General features: G+C 45.0%; 6 non-coding genes across 6 annotated transcripts; all 6 read left to right on the top strand.

Annotated features, from left to right (window-relative positions):
- The first annotated feature begins 7,580 nt into the window (after positions 1-7,580).
- TRNAL-CAA (transfer RNA leucine (anticodon CAA)) lies at positions 7,581-7,702 on the top strand. The gene is made up of 2 exons: positions 7,581-7,618; positions 7,657-7,702. It is a non-coding gene; the product is annotated as a tRNA-Leu (tRNA).
- Positions 7,703-10,414: 2,712 nt separating this feature from the next.
- Positions 10,415-10,536, top strand: TRNAL-CAA (transfer RNA leucine (anticodon CAA)). Its single transcript has 2 exons — positions 10,415-10,452; positions 10,491-10,536. It is a non-coding gene; the product is annotated as a tRNA-Leu (tRNA).
- Positions 10,537-12,681: 2,145 nt separating this feature from the next.
- TRNAL-CAA (transfer RNA leucine (anticodon CAA)) lies at positions 12,682-12,803 on the top strand. The gene is made up of 2 exons: positions 12,682-12,719; positions 12,758-12,803. It is a non-coding gene; the product is annotated as a tRNA-Leu (tRNA).
- Positions 12,804-12,869: 66 nt separating this feature from the next.
- TRNAL-CAA (transfer RNA leucine (anticodon CAA)) lies at positions 12,870-12,991 on the top strand. The gene is made up of 2 exons: positions 12,870-12,907; positions 12,946-12,991. It is a non-coding gene; the product is annotated as a tRNA-Leu (tRNA).
- Positions 12,992-15,128: 2,137 nt separating this feature from the next.
- On the top strand, positions 15,129-15,250 carry TRNAL-CAA (transfer RNA leucine (anticodon CAA)). Its single transcript has 2 exons — positions 15,129-15,166; positions 15,205-15,250. It is a non-coding gene; the product is annotated as a tRNA-Leu (tRNA).
- Positions 15,251-17,765: 2,515 nt separating this feature from the next.
- Positions 17,766-17,887, top strand: TRNAL-CAA (transfer RNA leucine (anticodon CAA)). Its single transcript has 2 exons — positions 17,766-17,803; positions 17,842-17,887. It is a non-coding gene; the product is annotated as a tRNA-Leu (tRNA).
- The last annotated feature ends 947 nt before the right edge of the window (positions 17,888-18,834 follow it).

Below are 18,834 nucleotides of genomic sequence, written 5' to 3'. Positions count from 1 at the left end.
ACATCCCAATTGAATGAATCCAAGTCGGGGTGGCCGAGCGGTCTAAGGCGCCAGACTCAAGGGGCTAAGTTTCCTTCGTTCACAACGTGAATCTGTGTATTCTGGTCCTCGTATGAGAGCCTGGGTGCGAATCCCACTTCTGACACGATATGTTTTATGAAATTAACTGGAAGAGATTTAATTTATAAAACGTCCCAATTGAATGAATCCAAGTCAGGGTGGCCGAGCGGTCTAAGGCGCCAGACTCAAATGGCTCAGTTTCCTTCGTTCACAACGTGTATCTGTGCATTCTGGTCCTCGTATGAGGGCCTGGGTCCGAATCCCACTTCTGACACGATATGTTTTATGAAATTAACTGGAAGAGATGTAATTTATAAAACATCCCAATTGAATGAATCCAAGTCGGGGTGGCCGAGCCGTCTAAGGCGCCAGACTCAAGGGGCTCAGTTTCCTTCGTTCTTAACGTGAATCTGTGTATTCTGCTCCTCGTATGAGGGCGTGGGTTCGAATCCCACTTCTGAAACGATATGTTTTATGAAATTAACTGGAAGAGATGTAATTTATAAAACATCCCAATTAAATGAATCCAAATTAGGGTGGCCGAGCGGTCTAAGGCGCCAGACTCAAGGGACTCAGTTTCCATCGTTCGCAACGTGAATCTGTGTATTCTGGTCCTCGTATGAGAGCGTGGGTTCGAATCCCACTTCTGACACGATATGTTTTATTAAATTAACTAGAATAGGTGTAATTTATAAAACGTCCCAATTGATGAATCCAAGTCAGGGTGGCCGAGCGGTCTAAAGCGCCAGACTCAAATGGCTCAGTTTCCTTCGTTCACAACGTGAATCTGTGCATTCTAGTCCTCGTATGAGGGCCTGGGTTCGAATCCCACTTCTGACACGATATGTTTTATGAAATTAACTGGAAGAGATGTAATTTATAAAACATCCCAATTGAATGAATCCAAGTCGGGGTGGCCGAGCGGTCTAAGGCGCCAGACTCAAGGGGCTAAGTTTCCTTCGTTCACAACGTGAATCTGTGTATTCTGGTCCTCGTATGAGAGCCTGGGTGCGAATCCCACTTCTGACACGATATGTTTTATGAAATTAACTGGAAGAGATGTAATTTATAAAACGTCCCAATAGAATGAATCCTAGTCGGGGTGGCCGAGCGGTCTAAGGCGCCAGACTCAAGGGACTCAGTTTCCATCGTTCGCAACGTGAATCTGTGTATTCTGGTCCTCGTATGAGAGCGTGGGTTCGAATCCCACTTCTGACACGATATGTTTTATTAAATTAACTAGAATAGATGTAATTTATAAAACGTCCCAATTGAATGAATCCAAGTCAGGGTGGCCGAGCGGTCTAAAGCGCCAGACTCAAATGGCTCAGTTTCCTTCGTTCACAACGTGAATCTGTGCATTCTGGTCCTCGTATGAGGGCCTGGGTTCGAATCCCACTTCTGACACGATTTGTTTTATGAAATTAACTGGAAGAGATGTAATTTATAAAACGTCCCCATTGAATGAATCCAAGTCAGGGTGGCCGAGCGGTCTAAGGCGCCAGACTCAAGGGGCTCAGTTTCCTTCGTTCACAACGTGAATCTGTGTATTCTGTTCCTCGTATGAGGGCCTGGGTCCGAATCCCACTTCTGACACGATATGTTTTATGAAATTAACTGGAAGAGATGTAATTTATAAAACATCCCAATTGAATGAATCCAAGTCGGGGTGGCCGAGCGGTCTAAGGCGCCAGACTCAAGGGGCTCAGTTTCCTTCGTTCACAACGTGAATCTGTGTATTCTGCTCCTCGTATGAGGGCCTGGGTTCGAATCCCACTTCTGACACGATTTGTTTTATGAAATTAACTGGAAGAGATGTAATTTATAAAACGTCCCAATTGAATGTATCCAAGTCAGGATGGCGGAGCGGTCTAAGGCGCCAGACTCAAGGGGCTCAGTTTCCTTCGTTCACAACGTGAATCTGTGCATTCTGGTCCTCGTATGAGGGCGTGGGTTCGAATCCCACTTCTGACACGATATGTTTTATGAAATTAACTGGAAGAGATGTAATTTATAAAACGTCCCAATTGAATGTATCCAAGTCAGGATGGCGGAGCGGTCTAAGGCGCCAGACTCAAGGGGCTCAGTTTCCTTCGTTCACAACGTGAATCTGTGCATTCTGGTCCTCGTATGAGGGCCTGGGTTCGAATCCCACTTCTGACACGATATGTTTTATGAAATTAACTGGAAGAGATGTAATTTATAAAACATCCCAATTGAATGAATCCAAGTCGGGGTGGCCGAGCGGTCTAAGGCGCCAGACTCAAGGGGCTCAGTTTCCTTCGTTCACAACGTGAATCTGTGTATTCTGCTCCTCGTATGAGGGCCTGGGTTCGAATCCCACTTCTGACACGATTTGTTTTATGAAATTAACTGGAAGAGATGTAATTAATAAAACGTCCCAATTGAATGAATCCAAGTCAGGATGGCGGAGCGGTCTAAGGCGCCAGACTCAAGGGGCTCAGTTTCCTTCGTTCACAACGTGAATCTGTGCATTCTGGTCCTCGTATGAGGGCGTGGGTTCGAATCCCACTTCTGACACGAAAAGGTTTATGAAATTAACTGGAAGAGATGTAATTTATAAAACGCCCCAATTTAAAGAGTCCATGTCAGAATGGCTGAGCTTTCTAAGGCGCCAGACTCAAGAGGCTCAGTTTCCTTCGTTCACAACGTGAATCTGTGTATTCTGGTCCTCGTATGAGGGCGTGGGTTCGAATCCCACTTCTGACACGATATGTTTTATGAAATTAACTGGAAGAGATGTAATTTATAAAACGTCCCAATTGAATGAATCCAAGTCAAAGTGGCCCAGCGGTCTAAGGCGCCAGACTCAAGGGGCTCAGTTTCCTTCGTTCACAACGTGAATCTGTGTATCCTGTTCCTCGTATGAGGGCCTGGGTTCGAATCCCACTTCTGACACGATATGTTTTATGAAATTAACTGGAACAGATGTAATTTATAAAACGTCCCAATTGAATGAATCCAAGTCAGGGTGGCCGAGCGGTCTAAAGCGCCAGACTCAAGGGGCTCAGTTTCTTTCGTTCACAACGTGAATCTGTGTATTCTGGTCGTCGTATGAGGGCCTGGGTTCGAATCCCACTTCTGACACGATATGTTTTATGAAATTAACTGGAAGAGATTTAATTTATAAAACGTCCCAATTGAATGAATCCAAGTCAGGGTGGCCGAGCGGTCTAAGGCGCCAGACTCAAATGGCTCTGTTTCTTTCGTTCACAACGTGTATCTGTGCATTCTGGTCCTCGTATGAGGGCCTGGGTCCGAATCCCACTTCTGACACGATATGTTTTATGAAATTAACTGGAAGAGATGTAATTTGTAAAACGTCCCAATTGAATGAATCCAAGTCAGGTTGGCCGAGCGGTCTAAGGCGCCAGACTCAAGGGGCTCAGTTTCCTTCGTTCACAACGTGAATCTGTGCATTCTGGTCCTCGTATGAGGGCCTGGGTTCGAATCCCACTTCTGACACGATATGTTTTATGAAATTAACTGGAACAGATTTAATTTATAAAACGTCCCAATTGAATGAATCCAAGTCAGGGTGGCCGAGCGGTCTAAAGTGCCAGACTCAAGGGGCTCAGTTTCCTTCGTTCACAACGTGAATCTGTGTATTCTGGTCGTCGTATGAGGGCCTGGGTTCGAATCCCACTTCTGACACGATATGTTTTATGAAATTAACTGGAAGAGATTTAATTTATAAAACGTCCCAATTGAATGAATCCAAGTCAGGGTGTCCGAGCGGTCTAAGGCGCCAGACTCAAATGGCTCAGTTTCCTTCGTTCACAACGTGTATCTGTGCATTCTGGTCCTCGTATGAGGACCTGGGTCCGAATCCCACTTCTGACACGATATGTTTTATGAAATTAACTGGAAGAGATGTAATTTGTAAAACGTCCCAATTGAATGAATCCAAGTCAGGTTGGCCGAGCGGTCTAAGGCGCCAGACTCAAGGGGCTCAGTTTCCTTCGTTCACAACGTGAATCTGTGCATTCTGGTCCTCGTATGAGGGCCTGGGTTCGAATCCCACTTCTGACACGATATGTTTTATGAAATTAACTGGAACAGATGTAATTTATAAAACGTCCCAATTGAATGAATCCAAGTCAGGGTGGCCGAGCGGTCTAAAGCGCCAGACTCAAGGGGCTCAGTTTCCTTCGTTCACAACGTGAATCTGTGTATTCTGGTCGTTGTATGAGGGCCTGGGTTCGAATCCCACTTCTGACACGATATGTTTTATGAAATTAACTGGAAGAGATTTAATTTATAAAACGTCCCAATTGATGAATCCAAGTCAGGGTGGCCGAGCGGTCTAAAGCGCCAGACTCAAATGGCTCAGTTTCCTTCGTTCACAACGTGAATCTGTGCATTCTAGTCCTCGTATGAGGGCCTGGGTTCGAATCCCACTTCTGACACGATATGTTTTATGAAATTAACTGGAAGAGATGTAATTTATAAAACATCCCAATTGAATGAATCCAAGTCGGGGTGGCCGAGCGGTCTAAGGCGCCAGACTCAAGGGGCTAAGTTTCCTTCGTTCACAACGTGAATCTGTGTATTCTGGTCCTCGTATGAGAGCCTGGGTGCGAATCCCACTTCTGACACGATATGTTTTATGAAATTAACTGGAAGAGATGTAATTTATAAAACGTCCCAATAGAATGAATCCTAGTCGGGGTGGCCGAGCGGTCTAAGGCGGCAGACTCAAGGGACTCAGTTTCCATCGTTCGCAACGTGAATCTGTGTATTCTGGTCCTCGTATGAGAGCGTGGGTTCGAATCCCACTTCTGACACGATATGTTTTATTAAATTAACTAGAATAGATGTAATTTATAAAACGTCCCAATTGAATGAATCCAAGTCAGGGTGGCCGAGCGGTCTAAAGCGCCAGACTCAAATGGCTCAGTTTCCTTCGTTCACAACGTGAATCTGTGCATTCTGGTCCTCGTATGAGGGCCTGGGTTCGAATCCCACTTCTGACACGATTTGTTTTATGAAATTAACTGGAAGAGATGTAATTTATAAAACGTCCCCATTGAATGAATCCAAGTCAGGGTGGCCGAGCGGTCTAAGGCGCCAGACTCAAGGGGCTCAGTTTCCTTCGTTCACAACGTGAATCTGTGTATTCTGTTCCTCGTATGAGGGCCTGGGTCCGAATCCCACTTCTGACACGATATGTTTTATGAAATTAACTGGAAGAGATGTAATTTATAAAACATCCCAATTGAATGAATCCAAGTCGGGGTGGCCGAGCGGTCTAAGGCGCCAGACTCAAGGGGCTCAGTTTCCTTCGTTCACAACGTGAATCTGTGTATTCTGCTCCTCGTATGAGGGCCTGGGTTCGAATCCCACTTCTGACACGATTTGTTTTATGAAATTAACTGGAAGAGATGTAATTTATAAAACGTCCCAATTGAATGTATCCAAGTCAGGATGGCGGAGCGGTCTAAGGCGCCAGACTCAAGGGGCTCAGTTTCCTTCGTTCACAACGTGAATCTGTGCATTCTGGTCCTCGTATGAGGGCGTGGGTTCGAATCCCACTTCTGACACGAAAAGGTTTATGAAATTAACTGGAAGAGATGTAATTTATAAAACGCCCCAATTTAAAGAGTCCATGTCAGAATGGCTGAGCTTTCTAAGGCGCCAGACTCAAGAGGCTCAGTTTCCTTCGTTCACAACGTGAATCTGTGTATTCTGGTCCTCGTATGAGGGCGTGGGTTCGAATCCCACTTCTGACACGATATGTTTTATGAAATTAACTGGAAGAGATGTAATTTATAAAACGTCCCAATTGAATGAATCCAAGTCAAAGTGACCCAGCGGTCTAAGGCGCCAGACTCAAGGGGCTCAGTTTCCTTCGTTCACAACGTGAATCTGTGTATTCTGTTCCTCGTATGAGGGCCTGGGTTCGAATCCCACTTCTGACACGATATGTTTTATGAAATTAACTGGAACAGATGTAATTTATAAAACGTCCCAATTGAATGAATCCAAGTCAGGGTGGCCGAGCGGTCTAAAGCGCCAGACTCAAGGGGCTCAGTTTCCTTCGTTCACAACGTGAATCTGTGTATTCTGGTCGTCGTATGAGGGCCTGGGTTCGAATCCCACTTCTGACACGATATGTTTTATGAAATTAACTGGAAGAGATTTAATTTATAAAACGTCCCAATTGAATGAATCCAAGTCAGGGTGGCCGAGCGGTCTAAGGCGCCAGACTCAAATGGCTCAGTTTCCTTCGTTCACAACGTGTATCTGTGCATTCTGGTCATCGTATGAGGGCCTGGGTCCGAATCCCACTTCTGACACGATATGTTTTATGAAATTAACTGGAAGAGATGTAATTTGTAAAACGTCCCAATTGAATGAATCCAAGTCAGGTTGGCCGAGCGGTCTAAGGCGCCAGACTCAAGGGGCTCAGTTTCCTTCGTTCACAACGTGAATCTGTGCATTCTGGTCCTCGTATGAGGGCCTGGGTTCGAATCCCACTTCTGACACGATATGTTTTATGAAATTAACTGGAACAGATGTAATTTATAAAACGTCCCAATTGAATGAATCCAAGTCAGGATGGCCGAGCGGTCTAAAGCGCCAGACTCAAGGGGCTCAGTTTCCTTCGTTCACAACGTGAATCTGTGTATTCTGGTCGTTGTATGAGGGCCTGGGTTCGAATCCCACTTCTGACACGATATGTTTTATGAAATTAACTGGAAGAGATTTAATTTATAAAACGTCCCAAATGAATGAATCCAAGTCAGGGTGGCCGAGCGGTCTAAGGCGCCAGACTCAAATGGCTCAGTTTCCTTCGTTCACAACGTGTATCTGTGCATTCTGGTCCTCGTATGAGGGCCTGGGTCCGAATCCCACTTCTGACACGATATGTTTTATGAAATTAACTGGAAGAGATGTAATTTATAAAACATCCCAATTGAATGAATCCAAGTCGGGGTGGCCGAGCCGTCTAAGGCGCCAGACTCAAGGGGCTCAGTTTCCTTCGTTCTTAACGTGAATCTGTGTATTCTGCTCCTCGTATGAGGGCGTGGGTTCGAATCCCACTTCTGAAACGATATGTTTTATGAAATTAACTGGAAGAGATGTAATTTATAAAACATCCCAATTAAATGAATCCAAATTAGGGTGGCCGAGCGGTCTAAGGCGCCAGACTCAAGGGACTCAGTTTCCATCGTTCGCAACGTGAATCTGTGTATTCTGGTCCTCGTATGAGAGCGTGGGTTCGAATCCCACTTCTGACACGATATGTTTTATTAAATTAACTAGAATAGGTGTAATTTATAAAACGTCCCAATTGATGAATCCAAGTCAGGGTGGCCGAGCGGTCTAAAGCGCCAGACTCAAATGGCTCAGTTTCCTTCGTTCACAACGTGAATCTGTGCATTCTAGTCCTCGTATGAGGGCCTGGGTTCGAATCCCACTTCTGACACGATATGTTTTATGAAATTAACTGGAAGAGATGTAATTTATAAAACGTCCCCATTGAATGAATCCAAGTCAGGGTGGCCGAGCGGTCTAAGGCGCCAGACTCAAGAGGCTCAGTTTCCTTCGTTCACAACGTGAATCTGTGTATTCTGGTCCTCGTATGAGGGCGTGGGTTCGAATCCCACTTCTGACACGATATGTTTTATGAAATTAACTGGAAGAGATGTAATTTATAAAACGTCCCAATTGAATGAATCCAAGTCAAAGTGGCCCAGCGGTCTAAGGCGCCAGACTCAAGGGGCTCAGTTTCCTTCGTTCACAACGTGAATCTGTGTATTCTGTTCCTCGTATGAGGGCCTGGGTTCGAATCCCACTTCTGACACGATATGTTTTATGAAATTAACTGGAACAGATGTAATTTATAAAACGTCCCAATTGAATGAATCCAAGTCAGGGTGGCCGAGCGGTCTAAAGCGCCAGACTCAAGGGGCTCAGTTTCCTTCGTTCACAACGTGAATCTGTGTATTCTGGTCGTTGTATGAGGGCCTGGGTTCGAATCCCACTTCTGACACGATATGTTTTATGAAATTAACTGGAAGAGATTTAATTTATAAAACGTCCCAATTGAATGAATCCAAGTCAGGGTGGCCGAGCGGTCTAAGGCGCCAGACTCAAATGGCTCAGTTTCCTTCGTTCACAACGTGTATCAGTGCATTCTGGTCCTCGTATGAGGGCCTGGGTCCGAATCCCACTTCTGACACGATACGTTTTATGAAATTAACTGGAAGAGATGTAATTTGTAAAACGTCCCAATTGAATGAATCCAAGTCAGGTTGGCCGAGCGGTCTAAGGCGCCAGACTCAAGGGGCTCAGTTTCCTTCGTTCACAACGTGAATCTGTGCATTCTGGTCCTCGTATGAGGGCGTGGGTTCGAATCCCACTTCTGACACGAAAAGGTTTATGAAATTAACTGGAAGAGATGAAATTTATAAAACGCCCCAATTTAAAGAGTCCATGTCAGAATGGCTGAGCTTTCTAAGGCGCCAGACTCAAGAGGCTCAGTTTCCTTCGTTCACAACGTGAATCTGTGTATTCTGGTCCTCGTATGAGGGCGTGGGTTCGAATCCCACTTCTGACACGATATGTTTTATGAAATTAACTGGAAGAGATGTAATTTATAAAACGTCCCAATTGAATGAATCCAAGTCAAAGTGACCCAGCGGTCTAAGGCGCCAGACTCAAGGGGCTCAGTTTCCTTCGTTCACAACGTGAATCTGTGTATTCTGTTCCTCGTATGAGGGCCTGGGTTCGAATCCCACTTCTGGCACGATATGTTTTATGAAATTAACTGGAACAGATGTAATTTATAAAACGTCCCAATTGAATGAATCCAAGTCAGGGTGGCCGAGCGGTCTAAAGCGCCAGACTCAAGGGGCTCAGTTTCCTTCGTTCACAACGTGAATCTGTGTATTCTGGTCGTCGTATGAGGGCCTGGGTTCGAATCCCACTTCTGACACGATATGTTTTATGAAATTAACTGGAAGAGATTTAATTTATAAAACGTCCCAATTGAATGAATCCAAGTCAGGGTGGCCGAGCGGTCTAAGGCGCCAGACTCAAATGGCTCAGTTTCCTTCGTTCACAACGTGTATCTGTGCATTCTGGTCATCGTATGAGGGCCTGGGTCCGAATCCCACTTCTGACACGATATGTTTTATGAAATTAACTGGAAGAGATGTAATTTGTAAAACGTCCCAATTGAATGAATCCAAGTCAGGTTGGCCGAGCGGTCTAAGGCGCCAGACTCAAGGGGCTCAGTTTCCTTCGTTCACAACGTGAATCTGTGCATTCTGGTCCTCGTATGAGGGCCTGGGTTCGAATCCCACTTCTGACACGATATGTTTTATGAAATTAACTGGAACAGATGTAATTTATAAAACGTCCCAATTGAATGAATCCAAGTCAGGGTGGCCGAGCGGTCTAAAGCGCCAGACTCAAGGGGCTCAGTTTCCTTCGTTCACAACGTGAATCTGTGTATTCTGGTCGTTGTATGAGGGCCTGGGTTCGAATCCCACTTCTGACACGATATGTTTTATGAAATTAACTGGAAGAGATTTAATTTATAAAACGTCCCAATTGAATGAATCCAAGTCAGGGTGGCCGAGCGGTCTAAGGCGCCAGACTCAAATGGCTCAGTTTCCTTCGTTCACAACGTGTATCTGTGCATTCTGGTCCTCGTATGAGGGCCTGGGTCCGAATCCCACTTCTGACACGATATGTTTTATGAAATTAACTGGAAGAGATGTAATTTATAAAACATCCCAATTGAATGAATCCAAGTCGGGGTGGCCGAGCCGTCTAAGGCGCCAGACTCAAGGGGCTCAGTTTCCTTCGTTCTTAACGTGAATCTGTGTATTCTGCTCCTCGTATGAGGGCGTGGGTTCGAATCCCACTTCTGAAACGATATGTTTTATGAAATTAACTGGAAGAGATGTAATTTATAAAACATCCCAATTAAATGAATCCAAATTAGGGTGGCCGAGCGGTCTAAGGCGCCAGACTCAAGGGACTCAGTTTCCATCGTTCGCAACGTGAATCTGTGTATTCTGGTCCTCGTATGAGAGCGTGGGTTCGAATCCCACTTCTGACACGATATGTTTTATTAAATTAACTAGAATAGGTGTAATTTATAAAACGTCCCAATTGATGAATCCAAGTCAGGGTGGCCGAGCGGTCTAAAGCGCCAGACTCAAATGGCTCAGTTTCCTTCGTTCACAACGTGAATCTGTGCATTCTAGTCCTCGTATGAGGGCCTGGGTTCGAATCCCACTTCTGACACGATATGTTTTATGAAATTAACTGGAAGAGATGTAATTTATAAAACGTCCCCATTGAATGAATCCAAGTCAGGGTGGCCGAGCGGTCTAAGGCGCCAGACTCAAGAGGCTCAGTTTCCTTCGTTCACAACGTGAATCTGTGTATTCTGGTCCTCGTATGAGGGCGTGGGTTCGAATCCCACTTCTGACACGATATGTTTTATGAAATTAACTGGAAGAGATGTAATTTATAAAACGTCCCAATTGAATGAATCCAAGTCAAAGTGGCCCAGCGGTCTAAGGCGCCAGACTCAAGGGGCTCAGTTTCCTTCGTTCACAACGTGAATCTGTGTATTCTGTTCCTCGTATGAGGGCCTGGGTTCGAATCCCACTTCTGACACGATATGTTTTATGAAATTAACTGGAACAGATGTAATTTATAAAACGTCCCAATTGAATGAATCCAAGTCAGGGTGGAAGAGCGGTCTAAAGCGCCAGACTCAAGGGGCTCAGTTTCCTTCGTTCACAACGTGAATCTGTGTATTCTGGTCGTCGTATGAGGGCCTGGGTTCGAATCCCACTTCTGACACGATATGTTTTATGAAATTAACTGGAAGAGATTTAATTTATAAAACGTCCCAATTGAATGAATCCAAGTCAGGGTGGCCGAGCGGTCTAAGGCGCCAGACTCAAATGGCTCAGTTTCCTTCGTTCACAACGTGTATCTGTGCATTCTGGTCCTCGTATGAGGGCCTGGGTCCGAATCCCACTTCTGACACGATATGTTTTATGAAATTAACTGGAAGAGATGTAATTTGTAAAACGTCCCAATTGAATGAATCCAAGTCAGGTTGGCCGAGCGGTCTAAGGCGCCAGACTCAAGGGGCTCAGTTTCCTTCGTTCACAACGTGAATCTGTGCATTCTGGTCCTCGTATGAGGGCCTGGGTTCGAATCCCACTTCTGACACGATATGTTTTATGAAATTAACTGGAACAGATGTAATTTATAAAACGTCCCAATTGAATGAATCCAAGTCAGGGTGGCCGAGCGGTCTAAAGCGCCAGACTCAAGGGGCTCAGTTTCCTTCGTTCACAACGTGAATCTGTGTATTCTGGTCGTTGTATGAGGGCCTGGGTTCGAATCCCACTTCTGACACGATATGTTTTATGAAATTAACTGGAAGAGATTTAATTTATAAAACGTCCCAATTGAATGAATCCAAGTCAGGGTGGCCGAGCGGTCTAAGGCGCCAGACTCAAATGGCTCAGTTTCCTTCGTTCACAACGTGTATCTTTGCATTCTGGTCCTCGTATGAGGGCCTGGGTTCGAATCCCACTTCTGACACGATATGTTTTATGAAATTAACTGGAAGAGATTTAATTTATAAAACGTCCCAATTGAATGAATCCAAGTCAGGGTGGCCGAGCGGTCTAAGGCGCCAGACTCAAATGGCTCAGTTTCCTTCGTTCACAACGTGTATCTGTGCATTCTGGTCCTCGTATGAGGGCCTGGGTCCGAATCCCACTTCTGACACGATATGTTTTATGAAATTAACTGGAAGAGATGTAATTTATAAAACATCCCAATTGAATGAATCCAAGTCGGGGTGGCCGAGCCGTCTAAGGCGCCAGACTCAAGGGGCTCAGTTTCCTTCGTTCTTAACGTGAATCTGTGTATTCTGCTCCTCGTATGAGGGCGTGGGTTCGAATCCCACTTCTGAAACGATATGTTTTATGAAATTAACTGGAAGAGATGTAATTTATAAAACATCCCAATTAAATGAATCCAAATTAGGGTGGCCGAGCGGTCTAAGGCGCCAGACTCAAGGGACTCAGTTTCCATCGTTCGCAACGTGAATCTGTGTATTCTGGTCCTCGTATGAGAGCGTGGGTTCGAATCCCACTTCTGACACGATATGTTTTATTAAATTAACTAGAATAGGTGTAATTTATAAAACGTCCCAATTGATGAATCCAAGTCAGGGTGGCCGAGCGGTCTAAAGCGCCAGACTCAAATGGCTCAGTTTCCTTCGTTCACAACGTGAATCTGTGCATTCTAGTCCTCGTATGAGGGCCTGGGTTCGAATCCCACTTCTGACACGATATGTTTTATGAAATTAACTGGAAGAGATGTAATTTATAAAACGTCCCCATTGAATGAATCCAAGTCAGGGTGGCCGAGCGGTCTAAGGCGCCAAACTCAAATGGCTCAGTTTCCTTCGTTCACAACGTGAATCTGTGCATTCTGGTCCTCGTATGAGGGCCTGGGTCCGAATCCCACTTCTGACACGATATGTTTTATGAAATTAACTGGAAGAGATGTAATTTATAAAACGTCCGAATTGAATGAATCCAAGTCAGTATGGCCGAGCGGTCTAAGGCGCCAGATTCAAGGGGCTCAGTTTCCTTCGTTCACAACGGGAATCTGTGTATTCTGGTCCTCGTATGAGGGCGTGGGTTCGAATCCCACTTCTGACACGATATGTTTTAAGAAATTAACTGGAAGAGATGTAATTTATAAAACGGACAATTAAATGAATCCAAGTCAGGATGGCCGAGCGGTCTAAGGCGCCAGATTCAAGGGGCTCAGTTTCCTTCGTTCACAACGCGAATCTGTGTATTCTGGTCCTCGTATGAGGGCGTGGGTTCGAATCCCACTTCTGACACGATATGTTTTAAGAAATTAACTGGAAGAGATGTAATTAATTAAACGTCCAAATTACAAGAGACCACGTCAGGATGCCCGAGCGGTCTAAGGCGCTAGACTCAAGGGGCTTAGTTTCTTTCGTTCACGACGTGAATTTGTGTATTCTGGTCCTCGTATCAGGGCGTGGGTTCGAATCCCACTTCTGATACGATATGTTTTATGAAAATAACTGGAAGAGATGTAATTTATACAACGTCCCAATTGAATGAATCCAAGTTAGGGTGGCCGAGCGGTCTAAGGCGCCAGACTCAAGGGGCTCAGTTTCCTTCGTTCACAACGTGAATTTGTGTATTCTGGTCCTCGTATGAGGGCCTGGGTTCGAATCCCACTTCTGACACGATATGTTTTATGAAATTAACTGGAAGAGATGTAATTTATAAAACATCCCAAATGAATGAATCCAAGTCAGGGTGGCCGAGCAGTCTAAGGCGCTACACTCAAGGGGCTTAGTTTCTTTCGTTCACGACGTGAATCTGTGTATTCTGGTCCTCGTATGAGGGCGTGGGTTCGAATCCCACTTCTGACACGATATGTTTTATGAAATTAACTGGAAGAGATGTAATTTATAAAACGTCCAAATCAGAAGTGACCACGTCAGGATGGCGGAGCGGTCTAAGGCGCCAGACTCAAGGGGCTCAGTTTCCTTCGTTCACAACGTGAATCTGTGTATTCTGGTCCTCGTATGAGGGCGTGGGTTCGAATCCCACTTCTGATACGATATGTTTTATGAAAATAACTGGAAGAGATGTAATTTAAAACGTCCAAACTAGATAAAACCACGTCAGGATGGCCGAGCGGTCTATGCCGCCAGACTCAAGTGACCAAGTTTCTTTCGTTCTCAACGTGAATCAGTGTATTCTGCTCCTCGTATGAGGGCGTGGGTTGGAATCCCACTTCTGGCACGATATGTGTTATGAAATTATTTGGAAGAGATGTAATTTATAAAACGTCCCAATTGAATGAATCCAAGTCAGGATGGCCGAGCGGTCTAAGGCGCCAGACTCAAGGGGCGTAGTTTCTTTCGTTCACAACGTGAATCTGTGTATTCTGGTCCTCGTCTGAGGGCGTGGGTTCGAATACCACTTCTGATACGATATGTTTTATGAAAATAACTGGAAGAGATGTAATTTAAAACGTCCAAACTAGATAAAACCACGTCAGGATGCCCGAGCGGTCTAAGGCGCTAGACTCAGGGGCTTAGTTTCATTCCTTCCCGATGTGGTCTGTGTATTCTGGCCCTCGAATGAGGGCGTGGTTTCGAATCCCAATTCTGACACGATGTTTTATAAATTTAACTGGAAAAGATGTAATTTATAAAACGTCCATAGAAAATGAATCCACGTCAGGATGGCCGAGCGGTCTAAGGCGCCAGACTCAAGTGACCAAGTTTCTTTCGTTCTCAACGTGAATCAGTGTATTCTGCTCCTCGTATGAGGGCGTGGGTTGGAATCCCACTTCTGGCACGATATGTGTTATGAAATTAACTGGAAGAGATGTAATTAATTAAACGTCCAAATTACAAGAGACCACGTCAGGATGCCCGAGCGGTCTAAGGCGCCAGACTCAAGGGGCTCAGTTTCCTTCGTTTACAACGTGAATCTGTGTATTCTGGTCCTCGTATGATGGCGTGGGTTCGAATCCCAATTCTGACACGATATGTTTTAAGAAATTAACTGGAAGAGATGTAATTAATTAAACGTCCAAATTACAAGAGACCACGTCAGGATGCCCGAGCGGTCTAAGGCGCCAGACTCAAGGGGCTCAGTTTCCTTCGTTCACAACGTGAATCTGTGTAATCTGGTCCTCGTATGAGGGCGTGGGTTCGAATCCCACTTCTGACACGATATGTTTTAAGAAATTAACTGGAAGAGATGTAATTAATTAAACGTCCAAATTACAAGAGACCACGTCAGGATGCCCGAGCGGTCTAAGACGCTAGACTCAATAGGCTTAGTTTCTTTCGTTCACGACGTGAATCTGTGTATTCTGGTCCTCGTATGAGGGCGTGGGTTCGAATCCCATTTCTGATACGATATGTTTTATGAAAATAACTGGAAGAGATGTAATTTATAAAACGGACAATTAAATGAATCCAAGTCAGGATGGCCGAGCGGTCTAAGGCGCCAGATTCAAGGGGCTCAGTTTCCTTCGTTCACAACGCGAATCTGTGTATTCTGGTCCTCGTATGAGGGCGTGGGTTCGAATCCCACTTCTGACACGATATGTTTTAAGAAATTAACTGGAAGAGATGTAATTAATTAAACGTCCAAATTACAAGAGACCACGTCAGGATGCCCGAGCGGTCTAAGGCGCTAGACTCAAGGGGCTTAGTTTCTTTCGTTCACGACGTGAATTTGTGTATTCTGGTCCTCGTATGAGGGCGTGGGTTCGAATCCCACTTCTGATACGATATGTTTTATGAAAATAACTGGAAGAGATGTAATTTATACAACGTCCCAATTGAATGAATCCAAGTTAGGGTGGCCGAGCGGTCTAAGGCGCCAGACTCAAGGGGCTCAGTTTCCTTCGTTCACAACGTGAATTTGTGTATTCTGGTCCTCGTATGAGGGCCTGGGTTCGAATCCCACTTCTGACACGATATGTTTTATGAAATTAACTGGAAGAGATGTAATTTATAAAACATCCCAAATGAATGAATCCAAGTCAGGGTGGCCGAGCGGTCTAAGGCGCTACACTCAAGGGGCTTAGTTTCTTTCGTTCACGACGTGAATCTGTGTATTCTGGTCCTCGTATCAGGGCGTGGGTTCGAATCCCACTTCTGATACGATATGTTTTATGAAAATAACTGGAAGAGATGTAATTTATACAACGTCCCAATTGAATGAATCCAAGTTAGGGTGGCCGAGCGGTCTAAGGCGCCAGACTCAAGGGGCTCAGTTTCCTTCGTTCACAACGTGAATTTGTGTATTCTGGTCCTCGTATGAGGGCCTGGGTTCGAATCCCACTTCTGACACGATATGTTTTATGAAATTAACTGGAAGAGATGTAATTTATAAAACATCCCAAATGAATGAATCCAAGTCAGGGTGGCCGAGCAGTCTAAGGCGCTACACTCAAGGGGCTTAGTTTCTTTCGTTCACGACGTGAATCTGTGTATTCTGGTCCTCGTATGAGGGCGTGGGTTCGAATCCCACTTCTGACACGATATGTTTTATGAAATTAACTGGAAGAGATGTAATTTATAAAACGTCCAAATCAGAAGTGACCACGTCAGGATGGCGGAGCGGTCTAAGGCGCCAGACTCAAGGGGCTCAGTTTCCTTCGTTCACAACGTGAATCTGTGTATTCTGGTCCTCGTATGAGGGCGTGGGTTCGAATCCCACTTCTGATACGATATGTTTTATGAAAATAACTGGAAGAGATGTAATTTAAAACGTCCAAACTAGATAAAACCACGTCAGGATGGCCGAGCGGTCTATGCCGCCAGACTCAAGTGACCAAGTTTCTTTCGTTCTCAACGTGAATCAGTGTATTCTGCTCCTCGTATGAGGGCGTGGGTTGGAATCCCACTTCTGGCACGATATGTGTTATGAAATTATTTGGAAGAGATGTAATTTATAAAACGTCCCAATTGAATGAATCCAAGTCAGGATGGCCGAGCGGTCTAAGGCGCCAGACTCAAGGGGCGTAGTTTCTTTCGTTCACAACGTGAATCTGTGTATTCTGGTCCTCGTCTGAGGGCGTGGGTTCGAATACCACTTCTGATACGATATGTTTTATGAAAATAACTGGAAGAGATGTAATTTAAAACGTCCAAACTAGATAAAACCACGTCAGGATGCCCGAGCGGTCTAAGGCGCTAGACTCAGGGGCTTAGTTTCATTCCTTCCCGATGTGGTCTGTGTATTCTGGCCCTCGAATGAGGGCGTGGTTTCGAATCCCAATTCTGACACGATGTTTTATAAATTTAACTGGAAAAGATGTAATTTATAAAACGTCCATAGAAAATGAATCCACGTCAGGATGGCCGAGCGGTCTAAGGCGCCAGACTCAAGTGACCAAGTTTCTTTCGTTCTCAACGTGAATCAGTGTATTCTGCTCCTCGTATGAGGGCGTGGGTTGGAATCCCACTTCTGGCACGATATGTGTTATGAAATTAACTGGAAGAGATGTAATTAATTAAACGTCCAAATTACAAGAGACCACGTCAGGATGCCCGAGCGGTCTAAGGCGCCAGACTCAAGGGGCTCAGTTTCCTTCGTTTACAACGTGAATCTGTGTATTCTGGTCCTCGTATGATGGCGTGGGTTCGAATCCCAATTCTGACACGATATGTTTTAAGAAATTAACTGGAAGAGATGTAATTAATTAAACGTCCAAATTACAAGAGACCACGTCAGGATGCCCGAGCGGTCTAAGGCGCCAGACTCAAGGGGCTCAGTTTCCTTCGTTCACAACGTGAATCTGTGTAATCTGGTCCTCGTATGAGGGCGTGGGTTCGAATCCCACTTCTGACACGATATGTTTTAAGAAATTAACTGGAAGAGATGTAATTAATTAAACGTCCAAATTACAAGAGACCACGTCAGGATGCCCGAGCGGTCTAAGACGCTAGACTCAATAGGCTTAGTTTCTTTCGTTCACGACGTGAATCTGTGTATTCTGGTCCTCGTATGAGGGCGTGGGTTCGAATCCCATTTCTGATACGATATGTTTTATGAAAATAACTGGAAGAGATGTAATTTATAAAACGGACAATTAAATGAATCCAAGTCAGGATGGCCGAGCGGTCTAAGGCGCCAGATTCAAGGGGCTCAGTTTCCTTCGTTCACAACGCGAATCTGTGTATTCTGGTCCTCGTATGAGGGCGTGGGTTCGAATCCCACTTCTGACACGATATGTTTTAAGAAATTAACTGGAAGAGATGTAATTAATTAAACGTCCAAATTACAAGAGACCACGTCAGGATGCCCGAGCGGTCTAAGGCGCTAGACTCAAGGGGCTTAGTTTCTTTCGTTCACGACGTGAATTTGTGTATTCTGGTCCTCGTATGAGGGCGTGGGTTCGAATCCCACTTCTGACACGATATGTTTTATGAAATTAACTGGAAGAGATGTAATTTATAAAACATCCCAAATGAATGAATCCAAGTCAGGGTGGCCGAGCGGTCTAAGGCGCTACACTCAAGGGGCTTAGTTTCTTTCGTTCACGACGTGAATCTGTGTATTCTGGTCCTCGTATGAGGGCGTGGGTTCGAATCCCACTTCTGACACGATATGTTTTATGAAATTAACTGGAAGAGATGTAATTTATAAAACGTCCAAATCAGAAGTGACCACGTCAGGATGGCGGAGCGGTCTAAGGCAAAAGACTCAAGGGGCTCAGTTTCCTTCGTTCACAACGTGAATCTGTGTATTCTGGTCCTCGTATGAGGGCGTGGGTTCGAATCCCACTTCTGATACGATATGTTTTATGAAAATAACTGGAAGAGATGTAATTTAAAACGTCCAAACTAGATAAAACCACGTCAGGATGGCCGAGCGGTCTAAGGCGCCAGACTCAAGTGACCAAGTTTCTTTCGTTCTCAACGTGAATCAGTGTATTCTGCTCCTCGTATGAGGGCGTGGGTTGGAATCCCACTTCTGGCACGATATGTGTTATGAAATTATTTGGAAGAGATGTAATTTATAAAACGTCCCAATTGAATGAATCCAAGTCAGGATGGCCGAGCGGTCTAAGGCGCCAGACTCAAGGGGCGTAGTTTCTTTCGTTCACAACGTGAATCTGTGTATTCTGGTCCTCGTCTGAGGGCGTGGGTTCGAATCCCAATTCTGACACGAT

Source organism: Phalangium opilio, unplaced genomic scaffold (assembly GCF_054372755.1).
Source record: "Phalangium opilio isolate 3A_F unplaced genomic scaffold, DU_Popi_V2 ptg000061l_1, whole genome shotgun sequence".
Classification (NCBI taxonomy): Eukaryota; Metazoa; Arthropoda; class Arachnida; order Opiliones; family Phalangiidae; genus Phalangium; species Phalangium opilio.
The sequence above is the reverse complement of the archived record's forward strand: the minus strand, read 5'-3'. Positions and strand labels throughout refer to the sequence as shown.